The 11,584-nt window shown below is 38.0% G+C and overlaps 1 protein-coding gene and 1 long non-coding RNA gene across 6 annotated transcripts in view; both read left to right on the top strand.

The window, feature by feature from the left end:
• Positions 1-1,132, top strand: part of gramd4a (GRAM domain containing 4a) — a 71,634-nt gene extending 70,502 nt beyond the window's left edge. For both annotated transcript variants that reach the window (XM_062064584.1, XM_062064583.1), the window contains exon 20: positions 1-1,132. This exon is cut by the window's left edge and continues 245 nt beyond it. The gene's annotated coding sequence lies outside the window, so the exon portion shown is untranslated.
• Positions 1,133-3,217: 2,085 nt separating this feature from the next.
• LOC133661416 (uncharacterized) overlaps positions 3,218-11,584 on the top strand; it is a 115,838-nt gene continuing 107,471 nt past the window's right edge. For all 4 annotated transcript variants that reach the window (XR_009827939.1, XR_009827940.1, XR_009827938.1 and 1 more), the window contains exon 1: positions 3,218-3,380. This is a non-coding gene — a long non-coding RNA (uncharacterized LOC133661416). The remainder of the gene's footprint in view (positions 3,381-11,584) is intronic.

The raw sequence follows: 11,584 nt of genomic DNA, 5'->3' as shown, positions 1-11,584 counted from the left end.
GTACCGTGTGTGTGTTGCATGTGCGACAAAATAGTCTTCAACTGTGATTATTTTCTCTCCTCCTGACGAGATTCCACAATATCAAGAAAACAACTGGAGCGTATGATAAAGACGCCATTTTTAATTTTTGTTGCAAATGTGAAATATGTAGCTCATTTTACTTCCATATTTGCCTTTTATTGACATGTTTGGACTGACGGTGCGGAGGAAAAGCACATTACATGTAAAACGGCACAATGTGGTACTAAAATAGGCGACTCATCTTCTCCCGGCACTTTATTACGTGGAACTGGAACGTTGCAGAAATACTTTAAAAGTACAGTATTTCACTCAATCACTTCTGGTCAGGTGATGGAGGCTCCAACATTCATGTTGAACTTTATTTCAAGCCAGTAAAGCTGGTCTTTACTCTGTTTTGTGTAGACTGCCAAAATCCAGCACATTGTGTCGGAAGAAGAGAAAAAGGCCTTGATGTTCTTAGTATTTATTTCCCCAGAGTCAGGCGTAATTTTATCATTCATAACCGGGTATGACATTGCGATGCATAAAAGCAACTGACCGGTTCAAATTAAAACTTTTTTTTTTGTTTTATTTTCGTCTTAAAAAGCTTTTTACCTGTCGCCTTTTTGGTAGTCTGTTTTTTAACGGAAAAAGCACAGAATGTATGATTTTTCTTATGTTTTTTGTTTTTTTCGCCAAATCTGCCATATTCTGCCTAAGCTCATGTTTACATGATTATGTATTTGTCTTTTTGGTAGTTTGAATTCCTTTCATTTGGGAGTAGTGATGGCTACTGTTCTTTAAAATACTGTATTGGGTTACATGATATGGTCACATGATGCTTTTTAACCAATAGGAAAGCAGGAGGAAATTGTGCTTCATACAGTTAGTTACTCTTTATGGTTTTATTTCACAAGCATAAGTTCTCACTAGAACCACTGTGAGTTGTCCGGAATATTTTTTTATTTTTTTGTGAAATAAAACGAGTGCATTCTTAACTCTGCAAGGCACTTTAGACAAAAACTTCTCCTTGTGTCAAACTTTTCTCATTTGTCTAAAATGTTGAATGTACAGTTGGAAGATCGAAAGGCTGCAAAAAACTTTCATGTGACATTTAAAACGTCTAATAAATGTAGAGAAATCTCCAATCATCCATTTCTGTTTTATGGGCTGAGACCATTCTCTATTTGTTAAATTTGGATTGAAATGACTTCAAATGTAGCGTAAATTAAAAGTAGTCAGTTTATTGTAAAGCATAATATGATTTGCATTTTTTATTTTTTATTTAAGTAAACAGATTTAAGCAGTTTTTTGTCTCTCGTCCTCTACTGCAGTACTGACTTGCTGCCGCTGGATGTCACTGTTTGGTTTATGACAGCGTGAGTATAAACAACCCGGTTTTAGAGTTGTTCCCATGTAGCGCCTTGTGGTCACGTGAATGTCTTTTGACCAATCAGAGAGCGATGGCCAGACAATCTCCTAAATGATTGGCCGAAAAACTCACGTGACTACACAGACGCCGTGTTTGGGACGAACTCTGAAAACCGGGTTTATGTATGTGTTTCTTACCTGGTCTATCACTAATATGTCAACATAGGGGGCGCTAACGTGCCTCTAAGGGAGCTAGCTGACGTTAAAATAGAAGAAGAAAAACCCGTGACGCCACAGAAAACTTTTTTTTTTTTAGCAATGAACATTTTTATATAAATAAAACATGGTAATAACAAAGAGACAATAGAATAGTATAACAATAATTAATTAATAAAATTAAATAATATATATATATATATGTATGTATAAAAATTATTTATCTAAAACAACTTAATTTCCACCAATAAAGATTATAATTTAGGGCTTTTTTTTATTTTATTTTGCTTTTAACCACGTTTAACCAAATCATTAAACCAATATGGAAAATATGGGTTTTACCTTCAGATATCGACTTGTATGTATACAAATGTAGCTTCCAACATAATATTAACATGTATTTCAAAAAGGTTGCTATCTTCTTTTTTTTTTTTATAGTCTCAGAGATTTTGAGTCCACCGGAAGCTGTGGCTTGATACATGATGCTGCCTTTGAAGTCCTTCTATAACATAGGAATTATCAGACATTAGTTACAAATTCAGCCGATTTAGGTGTCTTGAGGAAGGAGAAAATTAGTTTATACGAGCCCCTTGAACGCAGCACACTGAACAACATCAACTATAGATAGATAAACTGGCTAGATGTTTACTTGTAAATAAATTATTTAATACATTTATTATTTAAATTTTGTGACAACATGTATTATTTAAAATAATACATGTTGTCACAAAATTTGAATTAATATTTTTTGCCAGTAGTCACTAACTGGGATCAAATGCCCCCCCAAATTTAAAACACTACAAATAAACTAAATTAATGCGATGTTCTTCAATGGAGGGTCAAATGGGAACCAATAAAATAAATACGTATTCAAATAAAGTGTTATATTTAAAATGTGTCAATTTAATGTAAAATTATATTTATTTATTTAACTAGATATTTATCCAGGTTCATTAAATAATGACTTAAATCGTGAAAAACAACCAAAAAACCCAAACTAAATATTGAAATAAATTGTCAAATAAATAAATACTAATTTAACAACACACTTATATATATTAATTCAAATTGTAATGATTCATTAAATAATTATTTAAAAAATATATAATTCTGTATAATTGTATCTCCATATTACTATTGGCCACTTCGCTACATGCTAACGCTAGCACTCGTAAACAAATGTTTGTACGACTTTTGTTCATTGTTACTACACGAACAATAAGCAGGTGAGTATGTGTACTATATCATGTTTATGCATGTTTTACAACTCCAAGATGTATACAATTGAATGGTAACGGAATATATATACTATATTTATTTGTAAAACACCGGGGGGTGCGGCCAAAGAAAATGAGCACCTCGTAGTTAAGAGTGCACAATTATTATTTTCCTCTGGCAAAATGGGCCAAATATGAGATTTGACTGACTCTGTTAAAATTAAAATAAATAATTAAAAATAAGATAGAGTAATTAAAATATGTTCATATTATTTTCTTTATACATAAACGCTACATGGACGTGGAATACACATTATGATTTTTAACTTTTTTCAACTATCGAGGCGAGGCACAGCTTTTGTTTTGATATTTTAAACTTTGAAATGGAGCTTTTTGCATGAATGGAGTCACAATCAATGATATTTGCCACAGCTGTGGAAGGTGGAGGAGTGTTGCAGTGCACTTCATTTGCACTTTAACTGACTTGTGATGAGCAGCCTGCGGTCTGGTTTATGGACTTAATATGTTTGTTTTTTTAACCCTAATGTCCTATCAAATCTGACTACCGGAGAGCAGGTAGGATGTGAAAATGTTTCACTTGTGACCAAAGCAGTTGTTGTTTTTGCTTAAATGTGAAGCTTTAAGGCAGACTGTTTATTAGGGACACTTCCACACTGCAAAAACTGAAATCTCAGTAAGATTAAATATCTCAAATAAGGGTGATATTTGTTTATTTTCTGTCTGATAAGATAATTCTTCTCACTGAGCAGATTTTATGTTAGTCTTTTACTTGTTTTAAGGGTTTTGGTCCTAAAGTAAGATATTACAGCTTGTAGCTGAGATTTGATGACCTATATTGAGTAAAACATGCTTGAAACTAGAACATCAACTGTTGCAAAGCTGTGTCATCAACACTCACAAGTACAAAACTACTTTTTTAAAAGTAATAATTTCTTATTTCAAGCATTAAAAAAAAAATCATGACTTTGACACAATTGTGTCTCATATTAAAACATGACAGCCAAATGGACTTTGCTGTTTTATTTTCAATGAAACAATAGAAAATAGGTACTCCTATAGTAGTACACTTGTTATTAGTGAGAATATACTTATTTTAAGGTATTTTTGTGTTCATTGAGGTTAGCTAATTTGACTTGTTTTGGAAAGTCTTGACAAGCCAAATTGTCTTGTTCTATTGGCAGACAATTTTGCTTAATTCAAATAAAATACCCCTAATTTTTGTATTTTTTTTCCCTTGTTTTTGAACACTGACTTTTTGCAGTGCTCGTCTCCACGCGGATTACCTGCCAGGTGTGCTGCCTTTTATTCCCTATGAACATGTGGAGGCAGGGCTCGGCGCACTTGGAAATGTTGCTGGTGCGTTTTAAAAGTGTCAATTTAAGCAAACTGCAGCACTTGCGAAGACTTAAGTCTTCACTTGATTATTACACTCTCCTTCAAAGTAAAAGCACGGAGAAAGTCTATTCTTCGGGGTACGCAAACTCGGGTGGGATGAAGTGTTTCAAGTGTGGGGACGTGCTTCTGTGTGTTCTCTCCAAGTTGCATTGTCTGGGAATAGTACTAACATTAAGTCATTTTTAATTGTACAAACATATACAAGCGGTAGAAAATGGATGGATGGCTATATTTATTTATATCTAACACCTACTTTCAGTCAAGCTTACTAGGGGAGAATAATAGAAGGTACCGGGCCACGGCCTGGGGGTTGGGGACCACTGGGTTAGGGCATCCGGAAAGACGTGACCGCATGCGCCATGCATAAAACCCGAGGTGCGAGGAGGGGGGCGAGGGCCCGTTCAACGCTGTTCGCAGCTTTAATTAGGGCCCGAGCAGCGGAGACTGCAGCCAGATCTTCCTGACATTTTTTATGCTGAGTGGGGAAAATTGAGTAGGATGCAAACCGTGTCACAATGTCGCCCCCTGTGGTGGAAAACTATAAGTCATAGTCTTCTTCCACATGCTCCTATCTTTATGCATTTTTCAATGGCAGGTGAGGGTGTTGGGTGGGACGCAACTGCATGACTACTGTTGCGCCCTTGTCGCTCCCTTGTGGTTAAATACGATAACGGTCATAACTTCCTACCAACATGTTCCAATCTTCCTGAAATGTTTGATGGTGGGCAGAGGTGTTGGGTGGGATGCAACTGCATGACTTCTGTGTTGCCTTTATCGCCCCCTTGTGGTCAAAACTTATAACAGTCATAATTTCTTGAAATATACTCCGATCTTCCTGAAATTTTTTATGGTGGTGTTGGGTGGGATGCAACTGCATGAATAATGCCGAGCCTTGATCGCCCCCTTGTGGTGGAAAAATATAACCGTCATAACTGCCTTCCACATGCCTGTCTTTCTTAATTTTCCATGGTGGGTTGGATGCAACTAAATAAGTTAAAGTACCCATGATTGTCACACACACACTAGGTGTGGCGAAATTACTCTCTGCATTTGACCCATCACCCTTGACCACCCCCTGGGAGGTGAGGGGAGCAGTGAGCAGCAGCGGTGGCTGCGCCCGGGAATCATTTTTTGGTGATTTAACCCCCAATTCCAACCCTTGATGCTGAGTGTCAAGCAGAGAGGTAATGGGTCCCATTTGTATAGTCTTTGGTATGACTCAGCCGGGGTTTGAACTCACGACTTACCGATCTCAGGTGGCGACTCTGGCGCCAATTTCGCCCCCTTGTGAAAGAAAACTATAACGGTCATAACTTCCTTACATAGGCGCTGATCTTCCTGAAATTTTGATGGTGGGTCGGAGTATTGGGTGTGATGCAACTGCGTGACTGCAGTGGTGCTAATATCGCCTCCTTGTGGTGTAACATAACAGTCTAAACTTCCTTCTATATGCTCCTTTCTTCCTGAATTTTTCGACGGTGGGGTCGGGTTGTTGCGTGAGACATAACTACATGACTTCTGCTGTGCCCATATCGCCCCCTTGTGGTAGAAAACTATAAGTCATAGTCTTCTTCCACATGCTCCTATCTTTATGAATTTTTCAATGGCAGGTGAGGGTGTTGGGTGGGACGCAACTGCATGACTACTGTTGCGCCCTTGTCGCTCCCTTGTGGTTAAATACGATAACGGTCATAACTTCCTACCAACATGTTCCAATCTTCCTGAAATGTTTGATGGTGGGCAGAGGTGTTGGGTGGGATGCAACTGCATGACTTCTGTGTTGCCTTTATCGCCCCCTTGTGGTCAAAACTTATAACAGTCATAATTTCTTGAAATATACTCCGATCTTCCTGAAATTTTTTATGGTGGTGTTGGGTGGGATGCAACTGCATGAATAATGCCGAGCCTTGATCGCCCCCTTGTGGTGGAAAAATATAACCGTCATAACTGCCTTCCACATGCCTGTCTTTCTTAATTTTCCATGGTGGGTTGGATGCAACTAAATAAGTTAAAGTACCCATGATTGTCACACACACACTAGGTGTGGCGAAATTACTCTCTGCATTTGACCCATCACCCTTGACCACCCCCTGGGAGGTGAGGGGAGCAGTGAGCAGCAGCGGTGGCTGCGCCCGGGAATCATTTTTTGGTGATTTAACCCCCAATTCCAACCCTTGATGCTGAGTGTCAAGCAGAGAGGTAATGGGTCCCATTTGTATAGTCTTTGGTATGACTCAGCCGGGGTTTGAACTCACGACTTACCGATCTCAGGTGGCGACTCTGGCGCCAATTTCGCCCCCTTGTGAAAGAAAACTATAACGGTCATAACTTCCTTACATAGGCGCTGATCTTCCTGAAATTTTGATGGTGGGTCGGAGTATTGGGTGTGATGCAACTGCGTGACTGCAGTGGTGCTAATATCGCCTCCTTGTGGTGTAACATAACAGTCTAAACTTCCTTCTATATGCTCCTTTCTTCCTGAATTTTTCGACGGTGGGGTCGGGTTGTTGCGTGAGACATAACTACATGACTTCTGCTGTGCCCATATCGCCCCCTTGTGGTAGAAAACTATAAGTCATAGTCTTCTTCCACATGCTCCTATCTTTATGAATTTTTCAATGGCAGGTGAGGGTGTTGGGTGGGACGCAACTGCATGACTACTGTTGCGCCCTTGTCGCTCCCTTGTGGTTAAATACGATAACAGTCATAACTTCCTACCAACATGTTCCAATCTTCCTGAAATGTTTGATGGTGGGCAGAGGTGTTGGGTGAGATGCAACTGCATGACTTCTGTGTTGCCTTTATCACCCCCTTGTGGTCAAAACTTATAACAGTCATAATTTCTTGAAATATACTCCGATCTTCCTGAAATTTTTTATGGTGGTGTTGGGTGGGATGCAACTGCATGACTACTGCCGAGCCTTGATCGCCCCCTTGTGGTGGAAAAATATAACCGTCATAACTGCCTTCCACATGCCTGTCTTTCTTAATTTTCCATGGTGGGTTGGATGCAACTAAATAAGTTAAAGTACCCATGATTGTCACACACACACTAGGTGTGGCAAAACTATTCTCTGCATTTGACCCATCACCCTTGACCACCCCCTGGGAGGTGAGGGGAGCAGTGAGCAGCAGCGGTGGCTGCGCCCGGGAATAATTTTTTGGTGATTTAACCCCCAAATCCAACCCTTGATGCTGAGTGTCAAGCAGGGAGGTAATGGGTCCCATTTGTATAGTCTTTGGTATGACTCGGCCGGGGTTTGAGCTCACGACCTACCGATCTTAGGTGGCGACTCCGGCGCCAATATCGCCCCCTTGTGAAGGAAAACTATAACGGTCATAACTTGCTTACATAGGCGCTGATCTTCCTGAAATTTTGATGGTGGGTCGGAGTATTGGGTGTGATGCAACTGCGTGACTGCAGTGGTGCTAATATCGCCTAAACTTCCTTCTATATGTTCCTTTCTTCCTGAATTTTTCGACGGTGGGTTCGGGTTGTTGCGTGAGACACAACTACATGACTTCTGCGGTGCCCTTATCGCCCCCTTGTGGTAGAATACTATAACAGTCATAACTTCCTTCCACATGCTCCGATCTTCCTGACGTTTTTTATGGTGAGTTTTGAGTGAGATGCAATCATATCACTGCAATGGCACTAATATTGGACCCCTTGTGGTGGAAACTTAACACAGTCACTCTTCCTAAAATATGCTCCAATCTTCCTGAAATTTTTGGGTGGTGGGTCAGGACATCTGAAAGGATGTGACCCCGCAGTGCAAATGGGGCGAGGGCCCGTCGAACGTTGCTCACAGCTTTAATTTGTTATAGTTATTTGTTTGGAAATTACAGAACTAAGTAATACAAGTATGTAGTAGTAGTAAAATAATACATAATTATGATGTAATGCGCATTAAATCATTGTTTTACACATTCAAACCAGGAAGATTAACATAAAACATTTAAGAAAAAGTATATTGTCCAAAGTCATAATAAAAAATATAATAATGGTATGCTCTAAAATTATAGAAATTATTATAAAAATACAATTTAACAAAACATGAAAAAATAAACAATAAAATATATTGTCAATAGTAATGTAAATTATCAAAATATGATCTGCACATATTTAAGATTTATAAACATAGCTCAAATAAATTAATACAAAATATTTAATAATAAAATAAACAAGCAAAACATAGTTAAAATATTAAAAGTTAAAAATGCAAATCTAATTCTGAAAACATGGTATTAAAGACATTATATTGCCAATTGTATTAATGTATTTTTTTGTGTAAGTTTTATAACAAATATTTCAAATCAAATGCATGAATAAAACTAAAATATTGCAATTTTAAAAAAAAATAGTGGTAATAAAAAATAATTACATTTGTTGTATAGAAATAAACCTATTTTGTCACTAATGATGACAAAATTAAAGTCCAAACAGTAAATTTTATGAATGATAATAAATCAAATAAAGCAACAAACACACTGCACAAATGTACAATGCTTTTATAACAATAAATACAATTAAAAATGCTCAAAATAATAAATTACTAAAGCACAAATAATAAACGCTTGTCAATAATAACCATAGAAATAAAATACTAATGTTTAGAATAATAAACATGATTTCACCAATAATTCAGCTGACCTTTAGCCATCAGTGCAACCCGGAAGTCTTCGCCATCAGTGAGCAGTAGATTAAAAAATATGATATAAATAAATGTAGCGATCAGAATGAAAGCAAAAGTACCAAAATCCTCAAGTAGTGGTAAAAAGTATGTTGCATTAAAACTACAATATTCCAACAAGTAAATGTAGCGCGTTTCGACCCACCTCTGATGGAACAATTGGCGTCGCCATCCCTTCCCTCCTGGTAATTTTGCTCCAGTCGCTAATATTAGAAAGACTAACATTAGCCTGTGAAGATGAAGCTGAAGGGCGGAGCATGAAGCACAGATCTCTTATCTCCACGATAGGCCGACACGTCACGGGGATGATAGAAATATGCAATATAGATTAGCCGTAACCAGAATAAACGAGGAGCCACTTGTGCTGCTTAATGTCCCACGCGTCTGCGTGATGTATTGAACACACCAAGTTATGCTAATGAGGTCATTAATTAGGCTAATTTGCATTCATTAGAGAATAATTCTAAGTCAGCCTGCTTGTCTTCACATAATAGACAGCCTTAATGAGAGTTCTACATTCTTACTTATGTCCTCAGATTATTATCTACATTTATCCAGGGAACACTTTTCGCTATCTTTGAAAGTCCACGCAAAACTTTCTAGAAGTCTGCTGCACTTTCTAAACACTGCAGACGGTTTGTGCGCCAAAACACTGTGCCACAAATCAAAAGCAGCAAAGCAGCATCCAGTTGTGGCGGAAAACAGGATGTTACTTCAAAATAAAAGCACGGTTTGTGCGCCAAAACACAGTGGCACACAAATCAAAACCAGAGCAAAACAAAAAAGCAGCACATCAGCTTGTGGTTGTGCCAAAAAACAGGATATTCAAAATAAAAGCGTAGTTTATGCGCCAAAACACAGTGCCACACAAATCAAAACCAGAGCAAAACGACAAAGCAGCAGATCAGCTTCCGGTTGCGCCGGAAAACAGGATGTTGCTTCAAAAATAAAAGCACAGTTAATGCGCCAAAACACAGTGCCACAAATCAAAACCAGAACAAAACGGCATGTAGTTGCACCAGTAAACAGGATGTTCCTTTAAAATAAAAGTGCAGTTTATGCGCCAAAGCACAGTGCCGCCACAAATCATAACCTGAACAAAGCAGCTTCCAGTTACGCAGGAAACAGAATGTTACTTCAAATTAAAAGAACAGTTTGTGTGCCAAAACACAGTGCCACCCACACAAATCAAAACCAGAACAAAACAGCAAAGCAGCTTGTAGTTGCACGGGAAAACAAAATGTTACTTCAAAATAAAAGCACAGTTTGTGCGCCAAAACACAGTGCCACATATCAAAATCAGAACAAAACAAAGCAGCAAAGCAACTCAAATCAAAACCAAAACAAAACAACAAAGTAGCTTGTAGTTGAGCCGGAAAACAAGATGCTACTTCAAAATAAAAGCACCGTTTGTGTGCCAAAACAGTGCCACAAATCAAAAACAAAACAAAACAGCAAAGTAGCTTGTAGTTGAGCCGGAAAACAGGTTACTCCAAAATAAAAGCACATATTGTGCGCCAAAACACAGTGCCACATATCAAAATCAGAACAAAGCAAAGCAACTCAAATCAAAACCAAAACAAAACAACAAAGCAGCAAAGTAGCTTGTAGTTGAGCCGGAAAACAAGATGCTCCTTCAAAATAAAAACACAGTTTGTGCGCCAAAACACAGTGCCACACAAATCAAAACCAGAACAAAGCAGCTTGTAGTTGAGCCGGAAAACAGGATGCTACTTCAAAATAAAAACACAGTTTGTGCGCCAAAACACAGTGCCACACAAATCAAAACCAGAACAAAACAACAAAGCAGCTTGTAGTTGAGCCGGAAAACAGGATGCTACTTCAAAATAAAAACACAGTTTGTGCGCCAAAACACAGTGCCACACAAATCAAAACCAGAACAAAACAACAAAGCAGCTTGTAGTTGAGCCGGAAAACAAGATGCTACTTCAAAATAAAAGCACAGTTTGTGCACCAAAACACAGTGGCACAAATTAAAACCAGAACAAAGTAGCAGAGCAGCAGGAAAACAGGATGTTACTTCAAAATAAAAGCAAATGGGATCTGGAAATTTGACTCTATAACTCAAGTGTTCACTTACAGTTGACAACTATAAAGTGTTTTCCTGCTTTGCAATCTATATTCACACATTTAATCAACTATAATTGCATTCATAATAGGGATGGATACCGTTCACATTTTAACCGATGCAGTACCAATTCCTGGTACCCGACTGTCGATATCGGTACTCAACTATACCAATTTTCCGGGACTGTAGTGTGTGTTAATATGTATTGTTTTCTTTTGACAACATGTATTTTTTATTGCAACATTTATAAAAAAAATAGCTGATTATAACTGCTGTCCAGTTGTCACATATTATTTCTGAGTATCATTTTGGAGGTATGGCATTAAGATTGCAAGTCCAAAATGTTAATTGGCAGTAGTGTATAGTTCATGGTGTGTTTCTTTGGTTTTTGTTGCACCCTGAAGAGTGTTAATACTGTACGTATTGCACTTATTACGCACCAACTTTTTGGATTGTAACGTGCATTTTAGTTGTAGTTTTCATGACCAAATTTGAAGGTGTTAAAATCGCCGTGTAAAATAATTATAGGATATGTGAATCTGAATCTTTTAAATTTACGCAAATTTACTCTATTGGTGGGA

Source organism: Entelurus aequoreus, linkage group LG12 (assembly GCF_033978785.1).
Source record: "Entelurus aequoreus isolate RoL-2023_Sb linkage group LG12, RoL_Eaeq_v1.1, whole genome shotgun sequence".
Classification (NCBI taxonomy): Eukaryota; Metazoa; Chordata; class Actinopteri; order Syngnathiformes; family Syngnathidae; genus Entelurus; species Entelurus aequoreus.
Note: the sequence above shows the minus strand (reverse complement) of the source record. Positions and strands in the feature narration are given on the sequence as shown.